The 26,281-nt window shown below is 52.6% G+C and overlaps 2 long non-coding RNA genes across 2 annotated transcripts in view; one reads left to right on the top strand and one right to left on the bottom strand.

Moving 5' to 3' along the window:
* Positions 1 to 6,799, top strand: part of LOC141573595 (uncharacterized) — a 118,284-nt gene extending 111,485 nt beyond the window's left edge. The window contains exon 3 of the long non-coding RNA XR_012499452.1: positions 6,587 to 6,799. This is a non-coding gene — a long non-coding RNA (uncharacterized LOC141573595). The remainder of the gene's footprint in view (positions 1 to 6,586) is intronic.
* The window catches only part of LOC141573594 (uncharacterized), a 28,008-nt gene extending 2,020 nt beyond the window's left edge, over positions 1 to 25,988 (bottom strand). Inside the window, exons 1-4 of the long non-coding RNA XR_012499451.1 lie at positions 25,856 to 25,988; positions 15,479 to 25,609; positions 6,795 to 6,949; positions 278 to 371 (exon numbers count right to left, since the gene is read on the bottom strand). This is a non-coding gene — a long non-coding RNA (uncharacterized LOC141573594). The remainder of the gene's footprint in view (positions 1 to 277; positions 372 to 6,794; positions 6,950 to 15,478; positions 25,610 to 25,855) is intronic.
* Positions 25,989 to 26,281: the final 293 nt, after the last annotated feature.

Here is a 26,281-nt window from a genome sequence, read left to right as displayed (position 1 = left end):
GAATAAACTGGGGGCAGGGCAGGGGCCTATGAAGGCTCCTGGAGAAGTGAGGCCTGAGATTTTTTTTTTAAAGAGAAATAGAAATTTTGCAGGCTGATGATTAGGGACTTGAGAGAGATGGAAAAGCATCCCCAGCAAAGGGAATGGCATGTGCAAAGTTTCTGAGTCTCGAAAGATTATCCTGTCTTCAGATACCCAAAGCAGAGTGTGAAATGCTGGGGTGGTGGGCAGCCGGGCAGGAGGTGGAATGACATACAGGCTTTTAGGCAGGACCTACCCGGTTTCCAGATGAATGGGGAGATGGCGCTGGTGTGCATGAGGACTTAGCCGGCTTAGCCAGCTTCCTTCAAAGACATGCCCCAGACTGAGAGCTGGAAGAGAGAAATGTGAGCCATAAATCCCCAGCTCCTCCTGCTGTGCCCAGCGCCACAGAGCCGGGAGTCTCCATGGCCCTCCAGTCCCACCGCTGTGACCCCCGCTAATCCAGCCTCCTGGCCCATCTGACACACACTTCCACTTAACATTTTGTTAGCGACTCTATAAACGAGCTCTCCCTGACCTTCAATCCCTGGCTAATTGCTGGTTTCATGTACAAGACTAGCTTAATTTTACGTGATAATTACCTGAGAGTGGCAATACATATGGCATCGCATGTTCGAAATGTCAGGCCTGGAAAACTACCAAGCGGCCGTAGTCAGGGGCACAGGGAGGAGGCAGCTGGGGGGCGGGGGCCTTGCGGAGGCCACAGGGGGAGCTGCACCGGGGCAGACAGATCTCTGGAGAACCGGAGCCCTGGCCTGCAGTAGGACCCAGGACCCTCTGCTGGCCCAGCGCACCCAGGGGTTCAGGTCAGGGGAGCAGCACACACATTTCACAGTCGCACACGCACATGTGCACACACACACATCACAGAGAAATACGGACCAGGTCAGAGGCACAGCTCCACACGCTCCCCGTCACCCACCCAGCAAATGCTCACAGAGCACCTACTATGTGCCAGGCAGTGTGCGGGCACTTGCACTGGTTTCAAATCCCCACTCCACTCCGGGGGGTTGGAAACACGCGGAGGGCACGTTTGAGTTGTCACAATTCTCTGGTGGGATGCTGCTGGTCCTGAATAAGCCAGGCCCAGGAATTCTAACTGGCAGGCAAGTCCCAGCACAGTCCCATTCGATAAAGAATTGCCCACCCCAAACCCTGCTGAGAATCCCCACAGCTGTGAGGAGGCCAAAGGGCCCCGACCCTCTTGGAGTTTACAGTCAGGGAAGGACCACGATGGCGAGGAATTACAACGCGTGAGACGCAAGTAACGAAGGAGGACTCAGGACATTTAGTCGGTGGAATCACGAAGTCCAGGGTTCAGAAAAGAGCTCCCTTAAAAAGTGCCGTTTGTCACCCCAGCATCTCCAGTTCACACCTAGAGCAGTGCTTGGCACAAAGACCGACAAATACTAACTGGTGCCTGTGTGTCTGTACCACGTGCCACACACCCAGGTGCGCATTCGCTCTGCAGAGGGGTGGCCTGGGTTCACTTTTTTCTCATCATTCCAGAATATAGGGCAAGGCAGGCAGGGGCCAGGGCCCTGGGGTGGTGGGACAGGCGAGTGCAGGTCAAGGAGAAAGGGTGCCCCTGGCCAGCTGGGAGGGCCCTTCCACACGTGTGCACACCTACTCACATTCACACAGGCCACAGGATAAGGTCAGAAGCACAATCACCAGATGAAGGCGAAATCTAAAAACCCTTTTAGCCTCCTCACCCGTAGAATTGTGGACTCCTGAGCTGTGTTGGAGTAAATTACTTGCTTAATGAGATTTCAATTAACAAAAACAAATTAAAATCACTTTGGTAATTAAGCTGCTGTGAACCTTGCCAGCAGCTCTCCCTCAGACCTCAGATATCCTTGGGGAGGGAGCTGGGAATGGGGTCCACTCAGCAATGCTGCAGAGGCCTTGGCAGAGTCAGGAGCTCCCCGCACTGGGAGCCATGGCTTCCTGGAGCTGCTCTACAGGCACCAAAAATGTGGGTGGGAGTGAGGGGGTAGCCCACACAGCAGCTAAACTTAAATTCAAGTGGTAGCCCTGCCACTTGGCTGTGTGAGCTGGAGCACCTTAGTTGACCTCTCTGAGCCTCCGTTTCCTCTGTGAAATGCAGATAATAGTAGTGCCTACATCACTGGGTCATGGGAGGATTAAGTGAATGAATGCACGAAAAACATTTAGAAGAGGGCCTGTCCCACGGTAATGGCTTTTAATCCACTTTCCCCTGTTTGGAGTCTAGCCCCACAAAGGGTGATCTTTCCAGCTTTGCAGTTCACATTGTCCTGACCCCCAAACCCCTCCAGGGCAGCCCTATTTCTGAGTTAGCTAAGTAAGGATCTACCACCGAGGCCCCCTTGGAGGTGAGGTCTCTGCCAGGTTCTTTTTTGACTTTTTTGGGGGGAGGGAGGAAGGTAATGAGGTTTGTTTGTTTATTCAAGTGGAGGTACTGGGGATTGAACCCAGGACCTCATGGATGCTAAGCACGTGCTCTGCCACTGAGCTATACCCCAACCCCTACCAGATTCTGTCCCTCTCCAGGCCTTATCTCTTTCCATCAGAGCCAGAAGCTGAGATCTGGGAGCTATAAAGCTTTTTCTTCTCAGGTTGCTGGGGTAATACTCCTTTCCTTGGGTTACAGAATCACCCACATCCTTCCACATGAGAGGCCAGAAAATTCAGGTATCACTGGCCCCATTCCACAGATGTGAAACTTGGCTTCATGATTTAGCCAGCGGTTGAAAGAGAACAATTCTCAGTGCTGGCAAGAATACACACATTTAGTCTTATGAATTCTGAATAATCAAATTTTAGTTTCAGTTTTTGAGTTCTTGTTTGCTACCTTCATTCAGAGGGACTAAAACAGAAACTGAAATTTTTAAATGTATTATTCAAAATTCATACAACTAGAATAAATGTATAATAAATCTAAATAAAATTTTAAATGATTTCTTTGATTTTTAAAGTTTGCAGCACTTAGACTTTAGAAGTTATTAGAGCAAAAACTACACTAGGCCTTTTGGGACAAATATTTATACTATATATGTGTTTTATATATATAAAACATACTGTATTTATGTAATATGTAGATATATAAATATAAATGCAAACACGAACCCCCTAAATGTTTTCTCTGTGGTGGTTGAAACTGCAGATGGTTTTGTGTGTTCATTTATTCATTCAGCAACTTTTTTTTCACCCTACATACTATTTAACTCAACAGCAACTTTTCTAGTGCCCACGAGATGCCACAATCAGCAAGCCAGCCTCAAACACTGCTTTCAGGCAACTTAGAGATTGTTAGTGAAGATGGACATCAGACATGAAACAATGAGGCGAATACTGCAGAAAAGGAAAGGCAGGCCTTAGCAGCCTATTACAGAAAGCGCATTCCTGGGGTGCGGGGTCTGCAATAAATTTATTCCTTTTGTATTGGACTAAAATAAAACATATATATGTAAATACATTTAAATGAATCCCAAGAGCCCCATAGCTAGTTAGTAACAGAGCTAAAAGCAGACCTAAAAGCCTTCTAGTTCCCAGGCAAATGGTTTTGGTTTCTATCTGATACCAATACCCTGGATAGTTTGAACAACATCCCAATCTGGAGTGAAATACATCCCAAAGATGGGCAAAGGAGATGTCTGACAGAGGTGGTCCCTCCACCTATGCACCTGTCAGACCAAGGAGGTATCCCATCCACACATCCAAGTCAGATGGAGGACGTCTGGGGTGGGGGCGGGGGCGGTTGTGTGTGTGTCTGTCTGCAAATGTGCCAAACAGGACTCTGGCCAGTGGGGGTCTCAACTTCCATCATCTGCATGAAAAGAGTCCAAACCCTGCTTTGGTCTCAGCAGTCCCACCCTCCCTGCCAGGCTGACCTCTAGTGTCTTTCAACCCACCCTGGAACCCAGGCCAAGGGGAGAACGTTCCAACACCCAGAACATCCCCTGCCTGTTCCTCCCAGAAGTGCTAACCTTGCAGCCCCTCCCCTGCAGCCCCCTCTTCCCTGGGGAGGGAGCGGGCAGGGTGCCATCCTCCAAGCACCCAGCTCAGGTGAGGGCTGCAGCGGCCGTCGGCCCCCACCTGGAGAGGCAGCCACAAGGGTCTCCTCCTCTCACCGCCCAGACTTCATGTCTCATTATCTTGTGCTGACTTCAGACAACCAAGAGAGGAGGACACAGAGTTGTACTTTCCAAGTAGCTGGAAACCCTTAATCAATGTTAATTGGCTCTAATTAGCATATGTTAATTAATGATATTTACTACAAATTAAAGGTATGAGTGCTCCCAGAGGGTTTCCTGTTCATCCAATTAGTGCCAATTAGTTGCAATTAACACGTGTAAATGAGATTTCATTGAACCCAAAACAAACAGCGCAGAATCTCTGATTCCCTCTTGCACCTTTTCAGTCAGCCAGGGATTGAGGTGGGGGTGGAGGGGAAGAAGGGAGGGAGAGAGGGGAGGGGAGAGAAAGAGAGAGACCCTTGGGCTGACCTCCTAGAGCAAGAGGCTGACTCTCCTCACACCCTGGAGGAGAGAAGGACGAGCCAAGTTGGGCCAAGCAAGCCACTGGACAAGCCTGGCTGCCCCAAGGGCAGTCTCCCGAGGCCTTGGCCTTGCTCCCGAGGGCCATGGGACATCCATTAGGCATCTCCGTACCTAATAGGGCCTCACCCAGTGCATGGAATATAGTAGGTGCTCAGTAAAAATCAGCTGAGTAAAAAGTTGGTTCCTTGGCATCGAGGGCCAATTATCTTTAGATATAAAACTAAAGGATCCATTGATTAGGAAAACATGCAGTGTTCTTTTCTCCATAATGTCCTCCCAAGGACTCTACCGAGGGGCAAGACACTATTTATCTCTATGACATCATTTCAATATAATCAGTGTATGTCTATGGACATACTTCATCGCTAATGTTGATTTTTCTTAATTTTATTTCCTTTCCACTTAACTAACCACTATCTGGGGCCTAAACCACTGTCATGGTGGTAACTGGGTATAAAAAGAGCCAGAAGAGGGTACCATGAACAGTGAAAAGCTACCCCAAGTTCTCTACCCCACAGGACCTTCCATGAGACTGTGATGCAATACATAGCTCCTAGGGGAAGGGAATAGCTCAGTGGGAGAGTGTGTGCGCACGCACGAGGTTCAATCCCCAGTACGTCCGTTAACATAAATGAATACATAAATAAATAAAAACCTCATTACTTCCCCCCAAAAGCTTTTAAAAATATGTATCTCCCAATAAAGTGTTCATTCCTAACTCACTTTGCTACACCACCACACCTTCCTTTAAAGTCGACATTTGTTATTTTGAAATATTTCTTGTTCACCATGTGCCAGGCACTGTTCTAGGGGCTGGGGAGACAGCAGTGAACAAAACATCTGCAGATCCCTGCCCTCGTGGAGCTCACATCACCCCAGGTATTATTGCCCTCCCAGTAGGAATTCTGATGCATCTAGAGTCAGAGAGACTTGAGTTCACATCCCAGTTCTGCCTCTCAGTAGCTGGGGAGAGGGGAGTACTTAATCTATCTGGGCCTCGGTTTATCTATCTGTAACATGGGTATGATAATACTTGTCTACCTATCTTCAGTCATGTTATTGGGAGTCACGGTATCCGTAGCCTTTCTGAGTGATGAATGGGGTCCAGAAAGGGTCACCGAGCTGGCCAGGAGCAGGGATTGGCCCACCTGTGCCAGGATGAGCCTGGCTCAAGGTGAACTTTTGCTCAGCCATAGGCCAGAGACCACACAGCTGCAACTTTTGACCCCTCTGTCATCATCTTAACTCTGCTCCCCACGGACCCACAGGCAGGGTGTTCGATCATTTCAAAGCACATCAGCGTCCTCTTTATAAAGAAAGAGAGTCTGCCTAGATGACCTCTGAACCCTTTCTGACCTGATGTCCTAGGACTCTGGATCTCCTCTGAAGAGTGCAGGTCCCGCCTCTATGGTATATGCCCTGTTCACAGCTGACGGGTAACCAAAGAAAGCCTTGATCTCCCTCTTCCTTCGGGGATCCTGCCACCTGTAATGGCCTAACGGGTCCCACTCGGGCCTTTCCTATCTCTTTACGGCATCCTCCACCCGTATCCCAACCTTCTCCTGGGTAGTGAGGAACCACCAAACATGGTCCCCAGGACACCAGGCCAAGGGAAAAGTTCTCCCTCACTCTGATCAAATCAGTCAATTAAAAGGTTAATGGGAAGAATGCAGAGGACTGCATTGAATAAAAAGAGCTCAGCTGGGTTGTGTTCCAGGAGGCTATGGTTATGGAATGGATGTTTGCGCGGGGTCTTCTTGGGGCTCAGTATTTCTTCCCCACCATGGCACCCCAGGGCCATGTACGAGATACGGGAAGTGGAGGGGTCTGGAATCAAGTGGAAAAGACCCTTTTCTAACTGCACCTCCTTCCAGCCAAAAAAAAAAAAAAAAAAAGAGCCACACTACCAGACACCCACTGTGTACCAGGTACAACGCAGCGCCATTAACTAGCATTATTTCCATGTAGAGGGACTGGTGTTTTTTCATTTTCATTTCCAGGTGGTGTTTGATCAGGTGCCGTGGACATCTTGGTCTGGGCCTGGCTAGCTCTGGGACCAAAGATCAGCCACATTTGGCCACGGAAGGCAGTGCAGGAAGGTTGCAGTGAAAGAGGAGGAAAACACCGCTGGCTGGGTCCCATCACCCAGCACGCGCATGCGCACGCACACCCCCTCCTCCCTCCTGGCCAGATGGATGCTGGCTGTACCAGTTGGCAGAGGATAGGTCCCCGGGGAGGAGGATGCCACTAAGAAGCCTGGGTGAAGAAGCTGAAGAAGCCGGGAGACACAGCGTGGTGAATTCTCTGTTTTCAAGGACAAGAACGATGCCTCCAAACCAGCAGTTCCAGATGCCCAGGAAACTCTAGGATGGAGAAAAAGGACACAGGTGAAGTGTCTGCCCTTTATCCCACAAATGACTCTTGAGAAGTGACATCTTTCTAAAGGCAAAGTTCCTGTGATGAAGCTTAACATGGCCACTTTGGGGAAAAAAATAAAAACCATCTGCTCCAGGAATGTAACAACAGAAAATAATTAAGGTCTAATAAGGTCAGTGTTCCACCTTAACACCTTTTCAGTTCCAGTTAAAACCTCTACTAATTTGCCAAGAAAAACCAGCCTCACTTGGGTCTTATTATTTGAATCACGTCCTGTCTCTTAATTTAAATGAGAGACTCACATAAGGATTTTTTTTTTATTTTAAATTACAATGCCGACTTTCTTCCAGTTGATTACGGTATATGACTCTCTGTTGGAAGGCCATAATTTTTTGCTATGATTTACAAAGCATTTAAAGCGAAATCAATGTAAATAAATATTGAAGTATTGTAATAGATAATTCCATATATTTAACAGGAGACACAGTGCAGCCCTGGTTTGGGCAGCCAGGAAAGGAGCAGGGAAAGGATGGGGTGGGAGAGTGACCTGATATTCACTCAAAGGGTGACATCTCTTTTCTCCTAGATTCATTTAGCCAGGATTCACCGAGCCCTCCCTAAGGTCCTTGGGACCTAAGGGAGGGTCCTTAGGGAGTCCTCTCTAAGGACTTGGAACCGTGGAGAGTTATGAGGTGCCCAAGACATGTCCTCTAGGTGCCTGCAAAGGAGGGGAAGAGTCGTGAAAGCCACCAGACTGTGTGTAAGGAGCCCTATGATCTGGAAGGGGTTTGGCAAGAGGGAAGGGCCAGTGTGTTTGGGGAAACAAGCCAGAAAAGGCCTTCCCTAGCCCCTCCCCTTCCTTCCCTCCTCTACTCAATTCTTTCCTGCTCTCTCCTTCTCCTCCTCCTCCCTCCCTCCTTGGGCTGAGCTATCTCCAGACCACTGGCTGCAGCCAGCATCTGCTGGCCTCTGAGCTGGCCAAGCTGAGCTCAGAACAAACAGCCCAGCATTCACAGCCCTGAAAGCCCTCGACGCAGCGGGGAGAGGTGTGAAGGGGAAGGCCAAGATGGCATCCCCAAGAGCCCAACTGGGGAGCCCTGCTACCTCACCGCACCCCACCCGCTCTACCCATCTCAAAAGGTACCCAGGGGTATGTTCCTAACCCACCACCCCATGAGGAGCACCCCTCTTCTTCCCATCCTAGAATCATTGCTTAGGAGTCACGTTTTGTTCCCAGGTGGGCTCTGCTCCCACGTTCCTGGCTTGATTCAGAAACTTACACCCACCAGTGCAAGAGGCACACAGGGGATGCCAGCCTATGTGTGGGCCCCAGTAACACATCCCTAGTGCAGGCAACGTGCCGTCTGCAGGGCTGTTCGAGCGTTACGGAGGTCTTGAAAGGTTTTGTGGACTAGACAGTGCAGGCCTGTGATGGAGCAAGAGTAGCTCATGCACGTGCACGCGCACACACACACACACACGCGCACACACACACACACACACACACACAGTTAGCAGATCCCAGAGAAGGAAGATGTATTGTCCCTTGCCTTCCCACCCTAAGTTTGAACCCAAGACCCAAGTCCCTAGCTCTGAACATATTCCACCATAAATCCCAGGAGGGGACACGCAGCAGGAAAGGGAGCAAAGGAAGGAGATTTACAGCAAACCTGCTTCCTGACACCTCTTTGGCCCATCCCATAAAATAACAGTATCACCAGATAAATCATACGGAGTCTCAGGGGACCTTATCCTTGTTCTTGTGAGGTCTTTGTTGGGAGTCAGTGGGACATGGTCAGAGGGATTCGCCCAGCAGGGTTCTCTGTGACAACATCAGTCCCATATGGCATGGCAGGGAGGTGGGGTGGTCTCAGATCTAATCCCGAGAGTATGAGGAAGTGGAGAATGGGATGAGGGTGGAGAGCGTCCACTGTCATGACCCAAGAGACAGCATGGCATTAAAGATTTGACAGGGGCTTTGAGCAAATCCCAGCTCCAGTTCCTAGCAGTGTGACTTTAAGCAAGTTACTTAACCTCTCTGGGCTTTGGTTTACTTCTCTATAAAGGCAGGACATAGAATATGCACTGGACAGGATATGTGTGAAGATTTATTGAGGATGCCAAAGTGCCTGGAACCTAGTAGGCGCTCAGAATAAGGTAACTGTCATAATCACAAACGTTTTCCCTCATCTGGGATCCAGAACACTGTGGCAGTGTTCCCAGCAGAGAGGACTGAGCACAAAGAGCCAGGCCTTCTGCAGACAGACATCATGCGGCCCCTTTCCTCTTTGGCTGTTTCATCATGAGCTTCTGAGGTTAGAAAGGCAAGGCTCCCCATATAACTGTGGGCAAGTTTCTTCCCCTCTCCAGGCTGCAGTTTCCCATCTATAAAGTGAGGCGGGATGGAAAGTACTTGGTTTTTAAGGCCCAGTCCGTCATAACATCATGAAACCCAACAACTGGGACCAACTCCCGATGGGCTCTGTAACCAAAGAGGAGTGGGCAGGATGGAGGCAGCAGGTGTGAGGTGGGCAGGCCCATGCAGATAGGGCAGAAGCTGTCACCATCCTGGGAAGGGACGAAAGGGCTCCATCTGGCCGGTCCTCCCAGTTCTGACCACCCCAAGTCAGAGACCCCCCTGATTACAGCCTGGACAGCCATTGATGTGGTCTGAGGCATTGCAGTGATTAACCTTCACCCAGAGGTGGGAGCTGGGTGGGCAAGGCTCCAGCCAGCCACCTCCCTCACCCCTGGAGAGACCCCCTAGTTTCCTCCTGCCTGTGCAGCCCCCACCCCCGCCCCATCCCTCAACCCTGCCGTCTTCCCCCTGCCCTCGGCATCTTCCGCCATTCAGGGTGATGCCTCCCAATCTTCCAGCCCCTGCCCTCCCTCCTTTCATCCTTCCTTCACTTCTCCTCCTCCTTTTCCACCTTCTCGTTGGTCTTGATTTCTTCCCCTCTCTCTTCTCCTCCATGTCCTCCTTTTTCCTCTTTCCCTCCTGCTTCTCTGTTTTATTTTTCCTTCCTCTTCTTTCTCCACTTCCCGTCATCATTTCTTCCTTTTTCGCCTCCTCCTGGCTCCTTCACCTCCTTCACCTTCTTCATCTGGGTCTGATACAGGAGGACCAAGGTGGCACTATTTTGAGGGAGTGAGTATGTATGGAGGGGGTGGTGGGGTCTGGAAGGGGGCATGCTCTGGCCTGAGAGCCCCCCACCCCCAGTATCTTTCCAGCAGCAGGAGGACTGGAGTTCACCCGCAGGGCAGCTGTCAGCGGCTCGGTGGATGGATGAGTGAAAGTGTAGGGGGTGGGGAGGTGAAGGTGCTGGGGAGGGAGCTGTCTTCAAATAAAAATGAAAGGAGTGTGGTGGGTGAAATAATGGGGCTGTTTAATAATAAGCCCCGCCCAAGGCACCTCTGCCCCAGGACTCAGCCCTCCTGCCCACCTCCATCCAGTCCTGTGCCCCCCACCCCCACCCATCCCCATCCCTGAAGTACCCTCTCACAGGGGCCCATTATATGGGTTTCCCTCATCCTTGGGGCAGATCAGACAGCAGGACACCTTCCCTCAAGTCCTGGGACCCCTGCTTCCCCACCAGCCTTCCCCATCTCCCACTGAGGGGATGCTGGGATGGGGACCCCAGGCAACCTGCTCCCAGAGTGATGTCTGAGCAGATTAGCACCCCAAAGCTGTCAGGCCTATTAGAAGGCCTTTGTGGAGGAGGGGTTGGGGGAGAAGAAGGGGATTTTCCATTCTCTGAGCAACTGGATTTCACAGTCAGGTGATCAGGGAAGAACTCACTGCTTAAGCTGCCTCTTCACGGCCCAGCCTCTGCCCTGGCTCTCAGCCTTCTTCCTTCTCAGCAGGGATCTTTGCAAGCCTTGCCTTGCCTGCCTTGAGGTGTCTCTTTTGTGATCTGAGTCAGCCTTGGGGGCAAAACCAAGTCTCATCTCCCCCTGTCCCCTAGAGCCATTACACCAAAGAGGAGCTCAGGGGGTCCAGAAGTACGGCTCAGAGAGGTGAAGTGATTTGCTTTAAGTCACACAGCAAGTAAAGGGCAACCAAGATGGTTTCCTGACTGATTTATGAGAGCATGTTTGTAAAGGGAGCCAGGTCTATTCCAGGGACTGGAAGGAGCCCAAGACTGCTTTTCTCCCTTACGAGAAGTGAGCTTCCCTCTGCCCTAACATCAGCTTTAAAGGGAAGGGAGCCCTACTCCCATTCCATCTCTGAGGCCGCAGGGGACCAGACCATGGCAGATGGTGGAAGGGAGGGGAGGGGATGGGGGATGGAAAGGAGATTAGGTTTAAAGAATCTGAAGTCTTAAGGTCTAGTCCCAGCCTTACCACTAACTTGCTGTGTGACCTTGGGCAAACCAGCTCCCCTCTCTGAGCTTCGACTGTCTTACCTGCAAAACAGAGATAACATCTCTTTCAGAATTATTTTGAAGGTATCAGAAGAGCATCAGGCATAGCCCCTGGTATATGCTGGCTGCTCAGAATAATGATTGGAGCAGAATTGGAGGTGATTTTATGTCCTTTACCCAGAGCTGTGCCCACTGCCCAGAACAAGAGGCTCCTGTGCACATTCAAGCAACTGCTTCTTCCCACTGGGAGGGCAAATCCATCATGTTCAGTGACTGTTGGCCTCCCCCGCCTGGTGTAAGGTTACTGGGGGGTCATGCCCCCATGCCCTGTGTCCACTTTCTAGAAAGAGGCCCAAAGCTGCCCACCCTAGCCCCGTGTGGCCCTAGAGGCCTTTCGCTGACAAAGTGGTCTTCTCTGACCTTCCTGATGGCCTGTGTTCTTTCCAGCCAGAAAATTCTATGATCCTGTGACCCTTAAAAGCCCTGCCCTGCTAATGGTTTTATGATCTTCCCTACGGAATCCTCTCTTTGCCCTCCCTAACGCCCAGGCCCCTTTCAGTAGGTCCTAGTCAAAATAAACAACATTTATGACCAGAGCAGGATTCAAGGTCCGCCTTGCAAACAAACATGGAACCCTTTGAAGGTGCCTGGGGAAATCCATCACGTCCTGGGGTGTGATGCTCCCCAGGCCTAAGGGGAGGTGGGCCCTGGGAAGGGGCACAGGCGTGGGAAGCCGGGCTCTGGATCTAGATTCAAGATCCAAGAATCCTGTGCTGTGTCCGGAGTCCCCTCCTCGGGACCAAGTTTGGCCTCCCTGCAAGGGAAGGCGGGGAGAGGGGGAAAGGACTGGGCATGACCCAAGATGTCCACTGTGATGCCCCACTATGTGCAGGCTCCCTTGGGGACCGAGACTGGATTTCGTATGTCATCACGGGAGAAAATGAAAGAAGATAAAGTGAACGAGAGGGGGAAAAATAAAGAGGCAACCAGAGAAATAGCGAGCATGCGAGGACGAGAGGGTTTGAGCCGCAGCCACAGGGATCTCAAGGCCTATCACTGCCTCCAGTGCTCACCTGGAGAGTGGAGCAACAGTAGCCACGTTGGGAAAAACTTCCTAAGGAAGAAAACTAGTCCAAACGCTTTCAGGAGAAAATTAAGCCAGCCTGGCCTGCCTCCTGGGCCAGCTAGCAGAGCTACAGAGAGAGGGAGAGAGTGGGAATGAACGAGAGAACCATACTCCGCTCTGAGTCTCCCTGGGAGACCCTGAACACCAATGTCAGTGAATGAGAACAGTGATGGAGGCGCAGGAGCTGTGCATCCAGAACGAACCCCTGCCCCTTCCTCCCACACAGGTGAAGGGCAGGGCTCCCTCCCCCCACACTCTGTTAAGCATCCTCCCATGAGGGAGAAAGGGGCCCACTGGCGGCAGCCCACGACACCTCAGCTCTGCCTTCCGCTTGCCACGTGGGTGAGACGCCTCAGCCAGACTCAGCCTCTTCCAGCAGAAGCGGCTGCGAGCAGATTTGTTTTCAAGAGGAACCGGCTCTGCCTGGGGAACTGTTGTTGGAAAATATTAAGGTAGGATTCCCAAAGGCCCAAGTCTGAGAGCAGCTTTCTAGGACACGCAGCTCAAGGCTTTTCTTCAGCTGGCACACCAGCCTCCGGAACTGGGGCGCGGGCCTGGGGGCTGGTGTTCTCTGCCTCGGGCTGGGGGAGGGAGAGGCTTTCCCCTGGAGGCCTGTGCCTCCTCATTTACCCTACTAAAAATACCCCACTCCCCGGGCAGGCTGGGTGAGGAGCTAGACAGGAAATATGTGCAGTTAGCAAGGTATTGATCACATTTATCAGGGACCCACTTATACTATCTGCATCGATGGCATATAATTAATAGACAGAAGATTCGGACAAAGATGGAAGGGAACAAAGAGCTGGAAACGCAGGTGTTGAGTTTTTCCAGCATAAATGTAGTTTGTTCAAAAATTATCCTCTTCCTGAACTGAAAGAAGAATCATTTTAATGGCTTTTTACGATCTTATACAAGTGAATTAGAACTTTTGGCAGAGTACCCTCGTGTCCAACATGGTGCTTTATAAATAAAAGGGCTTCCGTGGCATAGTTTGGGAGCTAGAAGAGCCTTGGAGAACATCTAGGTCAGTGGATCTCAATGTTGGTGGAATAGAGAATTGCCTGGGGCACTTTTTTAAAAAATGAAATGCCAGGTACCCACCTCCAGAGATTCTGATCTAGTTGGTTTGGGGTGGAGGCCAGGTGTCTGTATTTTTAAAAAGCTCCCCAGATGATTCTACTGGGTTGAGAACCACTAGTCTAGGCCAATACTTCAGTTAACAGATGTAGAAACTGAGGCTCAGAGAGCAGGTTACCTAAGGTTCACACATTATCACTGGCAGCAGAACCAGAACCACAGAAGCCAATCAGGTCTCCTGTCACATTTGTTAAATGAGCAAATAAAAGATTGATTCTCTTTTGGAGGCATCTGCAGAGACCAGCTACCCAACCCTTCCTCCTATTCCCACACTTTCATATTATTTTCACCAGAGGCCAGGCAAGCTGGCATCTTGACCCTGACCCTGCTCCTCCTGGACCCCCAACCCGAAGGCCTCAGGGCTCATCCAGGGCAAACATCCAATTCAAACACTGTCCGCCAGGTCTGGAGCCTGGGAGGGGGAACAGGGCATCTGTGGCACCTTGGCCACATGGAGTGTTGGAGTGTATACCCAAGAGCAGGGGCATAGGAGTGTGTGTGTGCAAACGTCACATGCACATAGATGCACACTCACATAGGAGCCCGTACAGAGGATTCTCCAGCACATGGCCTCTCACAGTGAGACCACTTACATGTGTACGTGTAAATATCTACATGTGGGAACACACGTTCCCATCAGCATCCGTCTACACAGCAATGTAGGTATGTGAGGAAATATGTGTAAATGTAGCAGAAGTTCTAAAATGCTGGTATATGTGTCCATAATTGTGCACGTGTGCATAAAGCTGGACCTACACTCACGGAATCTACATTTCCATTTACCAGTGGAGGCTTGTTTATAACAATACGTAAGGGGACAGCCGGCCGTGTGAGTGCATGTGACCGGCGATCTGTGTGTTCGGGGTACAAGTTTATGTGGAGAGAGAAAAGGTTTCTGCCGTTTCCATCACATTTCTCCTAGGGAATCGCCAGGAAATACATGTGTGCAAAAATGGTATCTTTCATGCTTAAATATATCTGGCATATAGAAATGAAACGTGATATTGTGCCAACTAAGATGCTACACACTAACATTGTGTATCATTGATAGAATTAAATAAGCCATGCAAGGCCCTGGTAGCATTTCTTACAATTTTATTTAACACTGTTTCGGCCAAGCAGCATTTGGGAAATGCTAACCTATACACCGTAGGTATACACTGTAGTTTACTGCCACAAATGCATACTCTGTGGGATGCAATATACAACACATGAGAGATGTAACAGCGGGGCATCATTGAAAAATTCCTATGGTTTCCCTCTTTCTTAGGGCTCAACTTAGGCCCCTTCCTTCCCCAAATCTGATTAAAACCCATCCCTTCACACGTCCCTAGGAGGTCTCTGCATTTGTGGTAAAGAGAGATAAAATGGAGAGTGAGGATTTGGGGTGGGGGGAGAGATAACACTCTAAGACCTGGTCTCTGGAATGTTTCTGCTCCTCCCCAGTCTGTCAGAGGCAGGCTGGAGCCCCAGCATGTGTTAAAACAGGGAGGCTGAAGAAAGCATTTTTATAGGTTCTGCGGACCCTTGGGTTGACTGACCAAGTTATTCATTCAGAATGAGTAAAAAGAGCATTGAACTTATCAAATTGGTAGTAAATCCTTCATCAAAAGATTCATAGAAATGGTTCCCTGCTTCTCTTTTTTTAAGGGGAAACTATATCCTCCCTTGAGCCCAAATGAGAACAACCTTGCACATAGGTACAGGCCTGCCGGCCCCCCATTCAGAATACGTGCTGACCGATGGCCTAAAACGCTGGCTAAATTACGAATGGCATGCGAGAAAAGAAAAACTCCAGAGCTGTGGAGGCTAGGGTCCAAACTAGAACATAAGCAAGAAAATGGTAGAACCACCAATGAGGGTCATATAAGCTGAAAACGCTCACTTACCAGCCACTGGGCAATGAAAAGAGGTCAAGATCCCATACGGGACCTCCAAGCCCTGTTCTCTGGGATCTCTGGGCTTCATTTTGGCTTGGTGGTACCAAGATTGAGACAAGGAACTCGCTACACCTGCCTTCTTGTGTTCTCAGTTTCTCTGACTTCCTCCTGCTGAGACCCCGGATGCCTGGGAGGTAAAGACAGCCAGCTTAATTGGAACAGCGATTAGACATCCCCCTCCCCAAATCCTCTGCCACCCACAGCAGAACAGTCATGAGAACTCTCTTTCCAGACAGCCCCCGGCCCCTCTCCGCCAGCAGTGATACCAGCCAACCTGCTTGATTGCCGGCGCCAAAAAGTATCACCATGTCTTCACACTGCTGAAGTCGGGAAGTTGGCTCTCCAGAGCCAGGTGCTGTGGGCTGTCTCCTGAGTGAATACAGGAAAAAAGAAAGTTTCCTAATGTTTGGATTAGAAGTAAGACTGGGGAAAAGCACCCATCAATGCGTGTGCCCCCTCCCCAACACAAACACACACACACACACACACACACACACACACACACACCCCCATTGAATGCAGACAACTCATGAATCATCGCTGTGGCTGAACATTTTAGCGTTCGGTAATATTCTCAGAGGCCCAGGGTTTTCAAGCAAATCCCAGGTCTGTGCACAAGGACACTGCATAAATCCCTCCCCTTATGAAAGGCCAGTCTGAGCAGATGGGACCACTCTTAAGTAAACTGTCGAGCCCCTCTCTGTCCATCGCAGGAGGAGCAGCAGGGGGCTGGCCCTACCAGCCTAGGGAGCAGGGAGAAGCAGAAGCTGCCAATTCTGAGGCTCATGTTCACCTCCCCAACTTATCTCTCCGACGGAGGTGTCCGTTTGACCACACAGCCCTCCCTCCCCTTCCCCCAAGGGGAAATCAGCTCTTGAAGGGAGATTGGATGAAGCCACCGCAGACCAAGTGGCGGCCAGAGCTGGGAAAGCAAATATGAGCACTGGAGAGTGGGCGAGGACTAGGAGTGGGGTGAGAGGCAAAAGGGCCCCTCCAACCCCACTTCTTTCCACGCCAAGTCTGGGGAAATAACCTCACAGCAACTGCACTTTCTGATAACCTGCTTCATTAATATTTATTCAACAGAAGTTTTTTGTTTTTTTTTTTTTTTTTTTTTTAGGAAGAACGAAGGGCCAGATAATTAAACACTCGGTAGAGATAGAGGCTTCCTCTACCTTGTTCTCTGTCTGGCCCCCCCTCACCTGCTGCCTGAGCCAAATATATACGTGGCACCATCTACTCCCCCAGCCCCTACTCAGCTCCCCAGGTGTGTCACAAAGACATAAGGCAGGTGGATGGAGAGAGAGACAGACCCGGCCACCCCAGGTGCTCCCCAGCAAATGCATGGACTGTGAAATTACACCAGGGCTGGACAACTTACCACCACACTGGAACCCTTGGGGTACTGAAATAATTAACTTGCTAATCAGCTACACCTTGCTCTTTCCTTTCTTCCTGGAAAAAAACAATTGCAGATCTCCTTCACATTAGGTTCCTATGTCAGTCACTGGGAGACGAATGATGCTTTGGAAGAATTCTACTCTCTGCCTGCCTGCATGAGAACTGAAATGGGTCCTACCAGGTTAGGCCTCCTCCTCCTCCCCACCCCTCCCCACCAGGCCTCGGGGGGCACACAGAGACAGAATGTTTCTGGAGAGGCAGAGTTTTTTCAGTGCACGGCGCAGAGCTTTCCCAGCTCCACTAAGCTGTCTCGCTTGCGGCCCTCTTTAGCCTGTTGGCTGGCGCTAAACAGCCAAGATCCATGTGGAGAAAAGAGGATTGATTAGAATCGTAATAATAATCCTTGGCACTCGTCCGGCTTTAGCGTTTACAAAGTGCTTTCACACATTATCTCATTCGGTCAGAGGAGGTCGGCGCTGAAAGGGACCTTGGCAATCATTTGGCTCAATTCCCGTGCGGTAAAGATGGGGAAACTGAGGCCCTGAAAGATGAAATGTCTTCTCCAAAGGCCGCAGCTAAAGACAGTGTGGCGGGTTCCCCACGTTCACTGTCCAGAGACCCTGTACCACCTCCCACCCTCTGCAGAGAGGGAAAGGGCATAAGCACCTTTTTGGTCCACAAGAAATCCAAAAAGTAGAAGAGTAGGACATAAGAATGAATGAAAGCGACTCTTGTAAGAGATGGTTTGGAGGGTTTTGGGAGTGAGGGAGGCTAGTCTAAGTTCTGAACAGAGCATGTTAATGAACACACTTCCCTCTGTCTCTTTGTCCCCTCATCTCCTCCTTCTCGCCAGGTTTAAAATATGAACATTATGCAGTTTGGGATCTAAGGCTTAAATTGGCCGCAGGTCCCAGGGGAGAGGATGGGGGTTGGTCTTCTTGGATTCAAATCTGGCACCTACACTCCCAGGATTCACAGCATCCTGGGATTGTGTGTGCACACATGTGTCCACTCAAGACATTGGATTTAGCAGTGAAAAAACAGGCATCTTGATCCTTTCACAGATCAGATGATTTGCAAATTAATAGCACTCCCCCCTCAACCGACTCTGAGGAGGTAAAAAAAAAGATTTCTGATGAAAGGAGAAAAAGGGCGAAAATAATAAAATGGAAAAAGGAAGCAAATGAACATTGGATTCTGTAGGAAAATACTTTCCTGTGAACGGCCCGTGTGTATTTTGGTCCGTGTGTATTTCCACGTGGGTCTTGGCATTTCCACAGGGCCGCCTTGCCCTGTTGCCTGAGCCTCCTGGAAGGTAAGCGGTTCCTTTGTGTGTTCGTTTATTACTAAGCCCAACTCTTTTCCCTCTAAAACTCCTTCTTCTCCCTGTTGAGCTGACCATGCTTCTGGATTTATGAAGAGAGATGTTTTAGCCGAAATCCCCCAGAGTGTCCCATCAGCCCTAAATCCCAGGCCCGCTCGCCCCCCCAAGACCCCATGACACACAGCATGCCAACACGGCTTCCTCTTGCCTATGCATTAGCCATCCATTGTGGCAACCTGACATCTCTCACACATAAAACCGTAAGAGAGAAATAAAATATCTGTCTCTTGGCGAAAATAAAGCTTTGCCTCCCTCCTGATGTATAGGATATAAAATAAAGCCGCGGCTCCAATAGTGGCTTTTCCTTATGCCGGAGTTGCCTTTGCACACACGGAGACAATGAAGACGAATGGTTTGGGACGAGGCCCAGCCTCCTGGGGCCGCCTTCACCCTGTTTTATTAGCGTCTCTTCCCCCCACCCCATCTTTTTCTGTCTTCCTCACTTTCTTTTCTTTCTGGTTTGGATTTGCCTTTTATATGCCCTTCTCTTTCTTTCCTCTGGAACTTTATTCCTCTTGCTCACTCTCTTTCTAAAGCACGACGGAGACAGGGAAAGAAGAGCCAAGTTTCTCACCTTCTCCAGCACGCCCGCCATCTCTCCCCCTTCTCGCTTCTCCAGACCCCCAACTCTCTCCGGACTGCCAGCCCCTATGACGAATTTTGCTGTTACTGCTTGGGGATTTGCTTTGGTCAAATGTACAAATGTTCCCAAGGGACAATTAAAAGTGTGTTTAGTGTGGGGGGTGGGTGGAGGGTGTGGATTTTTTTTTTCTGAGTTGTCCTCCCCTCCCTGCTTCCTCTCCCTAGACTGGGTGGTTTATGGATCTCAGCAATTTATTTATTTAGCCTCTGAGGAGCCAGCAGAACAAAGCTGCCACCTCGAAGGGGTGAGGGTTGAAATTCACCTCCCAAACCCCAAGCCTCAAAGCTGCATCATCTGACAGACTGTGGGCCTTGGGCCGCTTTCTGCCAAGTCAGCTAACAGTGGTTTGATCCCAGTGCAACCCTCTCTTCCCTGCTTCCTTCCCCAGTCCTGAGAACTGAGGGTGCTATGGGGGGAAAGAAGAGGGCACACCCCACCATGTTCACACAGAGAGAAACACGGAACTGTACACCTCAAAGTCACTGACGTGGCCACCTGCCTGCCCTCCTGCACCCTTGACACTCTCTCCCACAGCGTCTCTCCAGAGGACTCACTCCTGCCAGGTACCTGTGGCTCCCCTCTGAGCTTCTGTGTCCCTCTACCTAAGTGTCTGAGTGGTTTATCTCCAGAAGCTTCTTCCCATCCTTGCCCTGACCTCATCCCTTCTGCTGCTTCCTAACTCATTCGAAACCTGATCTGCCCTGTGAGGGGCTGCAGGACACATGCCAGGTCTGGGGAAGAGTAAGTAGTGGTTAAAAGAAGGGGGTGCAGGATCTGAGTTCCTGGGGGGACAGCAGGGGAGGGGGAGCTTTGGTGTTGCCTGGAGGTCAGCCATGTCCAGTAGAGGAGCAGTGGGGGGATTTCAGCTTCTGAGACTGATGAAGGGCCTGTGGCGGGGGGCCTCCTGGTCACCCCTAAACTGAGGAGATCTTTATTAATACAAACATGGAGGGTCTGGTGAGGTTGCAACATCTATTGAACTCTGGGCCCCACCCTCAAAGGGGTGGGCGGCTTAAAGCTGCCAACTCCAAGAAGAACTCAATTCCAGTCCCAAAGGTGGTTCGCTTTGGGGTCTCCCCTACCCTCTCGCTCTCTTTCTCCACCAGATCTCTCTCCAGATATCAGCAGTGACCACCGCCATTAGGTAAGGGGAGAGAGTCAATTAGTGAGAGGATTAATTACTGGGAGGCACGAGCCCCGTTTGTCTTCCTTACCGGGTGTGAGTGTGTTCAGACAGAGGAACACGGGCACGCACCCAAATACACATTGTTGTCACGCCGTCTTAGACGTTTTATTTATTTGTTGGATTCCTGCCCAGAGCCGCTCACTCGCTTTTCCACGGGCGCTGAGTCTCGCACCAAACACGCCGCCTCCTTTTCTCCCGCCTGCGATTGGGATCGGGGCTGTCACACACCGCACACGCTCCAGTCCCGCCAGCAGCGCTCTGGGCACCTGCAGGGTCCTGGGCGCCACGCCTCTCCCCGCCGCTTTTTTGTTGCTGCTGCTCCTGCTGGGTGTCTTTCTGATTCTCTTTTCCTCCACTACTCCACGTGTTTCCCCCAGTATGTCTTTCCTCCTTTTCCCCCCGCTTACTTTCAGGCATTCCTTCTCTTCTTTTTGGGGGGTTTCTGCCCTCATTCGCTGATCCCATTTCTCTCCCCTCCCTTATGTCTCTCTCTCTCTGTGTCCTGCCTTCTCCGGCTCAACTTCTCCCTACCTAGACTACCCACGTCCTGTCTTTGCTGCGCGGCGCGGTGCTGACTTACATCTGGGATCACCACGCTCGACCTCCCTCCGCGCCTCCGTGCCCAGGTTGCCTCCAGCCTTCGTGGGAAGCCGGCGTTGTTTATGCAGCCCAAGCGCACACCGTGAAGGCCTGGCCGGATGCTGCCCTTTCCCGGCCTCGAGGTCCCCGCCTCCCCCGACCCAGGCCTTGGAAAAAGTGGCCGGGACAAAGTACACAAAGGAGCAGGGTGACAAGCCCCCCAAACTTCTCGCCTGCAGTAGCGCACTGACTGAGGAATCTCGGGCAAACCCCCTAACTTTGGTTTCTGCCCTGGGAAAAAGGAGATCAATACCAACCCCCCTTACTCTGTGCTTCAGGACGGATACTGACAAAAACTCTAAAGTGGTGCACACAAGTAGGTCATTTGCAGGAAAGAGTGAGGGAGGGAAAATAAGGTACCCTGCAGCAGGAGCAAATGAGAGAGGGCAAGGAGTGAGCGGGAGAGATCCGATAAGTTCTGAGGGACGCAAGCCAGTTTCCTGCGTCGCACGTGTGGCGTCCTCACCGAGTCCGTGCGGAGTTTTCAAGTCTGCGTTGCCACCGGGATTGGCAAGGACACGGAAGCGTCCGACTCGCTCCCTCCGCCTCTTCCTGGACGGCGGTGTCTGGTTGCGCCTCACTTCTGCGGGGCGGGCGCAGGTATCCACCTGGACCCCGCTCCGTTCCAGGCGCCCCCTTTGACGGCCTCACCGCCTGTTTCTGGGGGCCGTGGGCTGGACAGGAGCGCTGTGGGCGAGGAGGGAAGCAGCCAGGGGCAGTGGCCTTGGTCGGGATCAACAGCAGCCGACTGTGCTGGCAAGCTGGGTCCTTGGGCCTCACGAGCCACTCTGGAACGTTGGGGAGCCCAGTGAGGTGGGGCTTGGAATCAAGAAGGTGGTGGGAAGATAGAGGGTGTGGGAGAGGGTGCCTTCAGCGCCCCAGCTGCCGGACGGCTGGGAAGAGCTGGTACAACCCCCACCATCCTGCATTCCCAGGCCAGGTCCCTCTTCTCAGGCTGTTCCTCAAGTTGAATATCAAAAGAGAAACCTGTGTTGTGAAAGCCGCTTCCTTGGGCCCTCTAGGGCCTTTTCCAAGAGTGCCTGGGATGAGCTTCAGAGACTTCTGCAGCCAGTGAGCGATGACTTGGCAGCAAAATTGACCCTGACGGCACCTGGCCCAGAATTTACACCACCTGAGGCGGTGCGGTGTGCGTGGTTGTGGGTCTGGGAGACTGGAAGAGCTTTGAGTAGAAAGCGCTTGTGTACTTCAGGACGCAGGCAGTCTAAGTGTGGCGGTGAGGGTGAGGAGGCAAGGCCGGTGCTCTTAGCCAAGCAGACACGGGTTTAAAAGTAGAGCTGAGCGGAGAGGCTTCGGAGACGGTGAATTTGGAAAGCTGGGTCAGTTTTTTCTCCATGTCTCTGTGACCGATTACATTTTAAAATAAAAGCTCAATGGAAATGGGGGAAAAAATAAATCTAGTGTGTTGTAGCCTTGGAGGAGTTAAATCTGGGCTTAAATTTCTAGCATCAGGAGCCAGGAGGCACGCCTCGATTTGCTCTCCCCGACCCCCTGGTAGCCTCCGGGGTTGGTTCCTGCAGACCTGCATACAGAGCCATCTGGATACGGGGACAAGCAGAGACCGTTGCCCCAGAACCTACATCTTGCCCTCGCCCTCAACGCCCCTACCAAGCTGATTCGCCTGCAGAGTGGGGCCCTCTTTTCCCAAAGTTGAGGTCCCTGCACCCTCAAGCCAGTGCAGCAACCTCCTCCAGCCCACCCGAAAGGAGGCGGCGGCCTTGGGTTCAGAAAGGGTCGGCAGCCGGGTCCAGCTGTCGCCCCGTAGGTCCATGACGGCCGCCCCCAACCCCCGGGGCCCCTCTGCTTTGCATGAGAAGGAGCCCAGCTGGGGCGGGGGCGGGAGCGAGCCACTCGGGACAGGGTCCGCTATAGATTCCAGAAAGGGGCGGTTGGGTTGAGGGCTCTAGCGGCGAGAACCAAGACAGCTGGGGGTGTAGGGGGGTGGGGAGAGCATGGGGACTGCTCACAGGACCACCCCCTCCCTCGGGCCTCACCCAGCACAGCGGGCTGGGAGGCGCCTCAGGGTCAGGGTGGAGAAGGCGAGGACCCTGCGCCACGCAGCTCTTAGCGCTTCCCTGGGTCCTGGAGTACCGGGTACGGGTCGGCTGGTTCCTGGAAGGAGCTGGAGGAGCACAAAGGCAAGTCGGATCCCGCGAAGCCAGCCTGCTGGGTTGGAGAACCGCCCTCCCCCACCCCCAACTCTACCCTGAGTCCCGGCCTGGGAGAGATCCGAGGAGGGGGTTGATTCGAGAGAGATAACCGGCCCCAACACAGCCCTCCTAGCAGCAGGGAGCCCAAGCCCAGGTGTGCGTAGAGGGGGTGCGGAGAAGGCGTGAGTGACTCCCGCACCCAGAGGTCAAGATGGGCGGAGCGCCTAAGAGGCGCACTGCCGGCCTAGGCTTCGGCTTCCAATGAAAATGTGACGCGGGCGGCAAGGCAAGGGGCTGCTGACGGGCCTTGCGATTGCAGGACAGTGCGGGCGGAGCCTTGGAGGAAGGAAAGTAGCGTTGGCAGAGCCCTAAAATCCCAGTCCCACAGTGCGCAAATCAAATTCGCTGGAGCGGCTTCCCGGTTCGTTCGAAGAGGGTATTTCATTTGCAAAGAACTGAATTCCTTGCCCGCCCAGGTACAGTACAATTGTATTTCAGCGCTCATTTCCCCAAACTTAGCTCCGGCCCTGTGTGGGATGTCTGAGCCCACACTGCCAGTGGGGTCAAAAGGCCGTTCCCAAAATACTGGCTAGACCTGGCTGGCTGTCCAATCTTATTTCTTTCCACACTAAGGCTGAATGCTCCTTCCTAACACCCCCTCCCCCAAAAAACAAGAGCAAAGAGCAGAAGCGGAATTGCCCAGCCCTGCCAACATCAGGTTTCACTCAGAGAGAAATCTCGGTTAAGTATAGAAATGGTGCTGTCGAAACAACTTGGTGTTTGACTGGCGTGGGCCGTGGAACTAGCTAGAGTGACTCTTAGAGGCTAAGATTCTCAGGACCCAGACCCAACCTCCAGGTCTAGGATAATCTGCCCCCACCCCCATCTCCCGTGGGCAGTGATCCCTAGTTTATACTCGAGGAGAATTAGGGAGATGTGGGCTCCCGGAGGAGTGAGCTAACTGAGGTTATGCACTGCGGTTGTCTGGGGAAGGTGGTGCCAGCCGAGCCTAGTAAATGGGAGGCCAGGAGACCCGGCCCACTCTGCCGGTGCCCTACACGCCACAATCCTCTGCAACCTCCCGGTGGAGCCCCCGGGACGTCCCCGCTTCCCACCTTCTCTATCCAACTATCCCCCCAACACCCCTCCCCCTACCAACACTATTGCCCGGCAGCTTCCCGCCTACTCGTATGTTTTGTTGTAAAAGGTGTCTCCGGATCACAGTTTTCTCACAACTTCTCGCTGGGGTTGCAACTCCTCACCCGAGGCTCCTTCCCACCCACTCCTTACCCCCTCCCCGTCGCCGCGCCTCCGGTCTCCCCCGCCCCCACCAGGAAACCGCCGGAATCAACTTTTCAAGACCGCGCTGCGGGAAACAGACACCCAGATCTCTCAGAGCCCCGGACCCAGTGGACTTTGGATGGATTGGGGGAGGGGGCACAGAAGGAGGGACAAGGAGGGAGAATCTGCTGCCAAGCGCTCCCCCCCTCCACCGTTCCACGAAGGACACGCGCAGTGCCTGGGGCAAACTTCTAGGCCAAGAGAGCAAGCAAGCAAGTAAGCGGGGGGAGGGGGGGTGACGGGGAGCCCGCACCCGCTGAATTTCAAAGCCGAAGAGTGCACCAGGGGCGCCGAGGCTCGAGGACCTGGCTGCACCCCAACCTTCAACAAGGCTCGATCTTGGGTTACTCCCACCCTCCAGTAGAACTCTGTCTTCTGCCCGCGCCTACTCCTATACTCTCTCAGTCTCTTCCACCGAAACCGACGCCTTACCGGAGCAGGAGGGAACTCGGGCACCTCGCTGCCCGCCGCCCGCACCGCGCCGGGCCACGGTTGCCGCCGCCACTGATCCTCGAAACGCGGTCTCCCGGCACTCTCCCCAGCCGGGGGATGCAGAATGGTTTACAGAGGGACCACGAGCCGCTGATTGGTCGCAGGCCGCTGTGACGTCGGCGGGCGCTGCATTAAGGCGAGGGGGCTTCCAGAGCACAGCCAACAGCCAGGAGCAGTGACCGAGCCGCCGGAGCTGGGAAGAGAAGCGCCGGGGCGGCGGACTGGGCCAGGAGACCAGGGACAGAGGGACGCTTGTCCGGGGACAGCCAGCAACGAACCGCTGCCCGGGCGGCGACAGCAGCGGCCCGTGCCGAGCTGTTCCAGCCGCACAGAACTGTAGCCGCCGCATCAGGACGTTTTTAAAAAAGCTCTTCAAGCTACTCCCCCTCCCCCAGATTACTCCCGCTGCAAAAGGAGGAAAAAAAAAAGGAAGGAAGGAAGGAAAGAGGCTAGAAAGGAAACCCAGATTTGCCACCACAACGAAAAAAGAGGGGGAAAGGAAAAGAAAAGAAAGTCGAGAGACTGTGGGGTTGGACGCAGGCAGCCGGAGCTTGGGCCGAGCGATGTGGGACTACGAGCGCAGGCGGCCGAGAGTTACGACTGGAGCCACGATGCACGGTCAGGCGCGGTGAGGAGCCAGACGATCCCCCTTCCCCGAAGGAGTCCAGGTGCAGGGAGGGCGATCTCGAGAAGACGGAGGCCGCCAAGCAGGCCACGGGCCGAGGGGACGGGGCTGAGGCGGTAGGGAGCGAGCGAGCGCACCTGGCTGCGTCCGCCCGGAGTTGTCCCTCTCCGTTCTCCGTTGACACAAACACTTCTCCAAAACCTAAGCAACAACAACGATCAACAACGAGATCTTCCTCCTGCGCGCCCCTCCCTCCCTCCCCCCTCGGCCTGCCCCCGACCCCTCCCCCAGGCCCACCGCGGGCGCCCAGCGCGTCCCGACCCGCTGCGCGATGCCGGCAGTTTAGGATCCAAAGGTTCTCTACTCGTTTTGTTCTTTTCTTTTATAAAAAGAGGAGGGGAAATTCCGGTGGCGGGCAGCCCGGCACACACACACCCGCCTTCTTACCCCGACAAAAGCAGATGCACTTTGACTTCTGACAGCTCTACCTCAAGCCCGAGAAAACTCAGCGGCGCTTTCCCTGCAACCCGACCTCGCCGTCGTCCTCTTCCTTCTCCATCTCCGTTTTATTTATTTCCATTCCCGTAGCCGTTCTCGGCGACTTCACGCCTCTGAGGGCTCTGGGCAGAAGAGCCGCTTTCTCGCCCGCCTGAGGCTCTTCCTCGCCCCAGGAGCTGCGGTGGCGCTGCTGTGACCCAGGGCCCTGGGACTACCGGGCTGCACACTCCACCCAGCAGCCTGCCGCGCATCAGCCTCCTCTCTCTTTTTGATTTTCCCGTGCGGGTTTCGGTTTGCACCGCCAGGTCTCCCCTGTTTGGAGTGGCTGGGGAGTTCTGCCGGTCGTCTTGGAGAGTCACCCCCTCGGCTCTACCT

Source organism: Camelus bactrianus, chromosome 16 (genome assembly GCF_048773025.1).
Source record: "Camelus bactrianus isolate YW-2024 breed Bactrian camel chromosome 16, ASM4877302v1, whole genome shotgun sequence".
Taxonomy (NCBI): domain Eukaryota; kingdom Metazoa; phylum Chordata; class Mammalia; order Artiodactyla; family Camelidae; genus Camelus; species Camelus bactrianus.
Note: the sequence above shows the minus strand (reverse complement) of the source record. Positions and strands in the feature narration are given on the sequence as shown.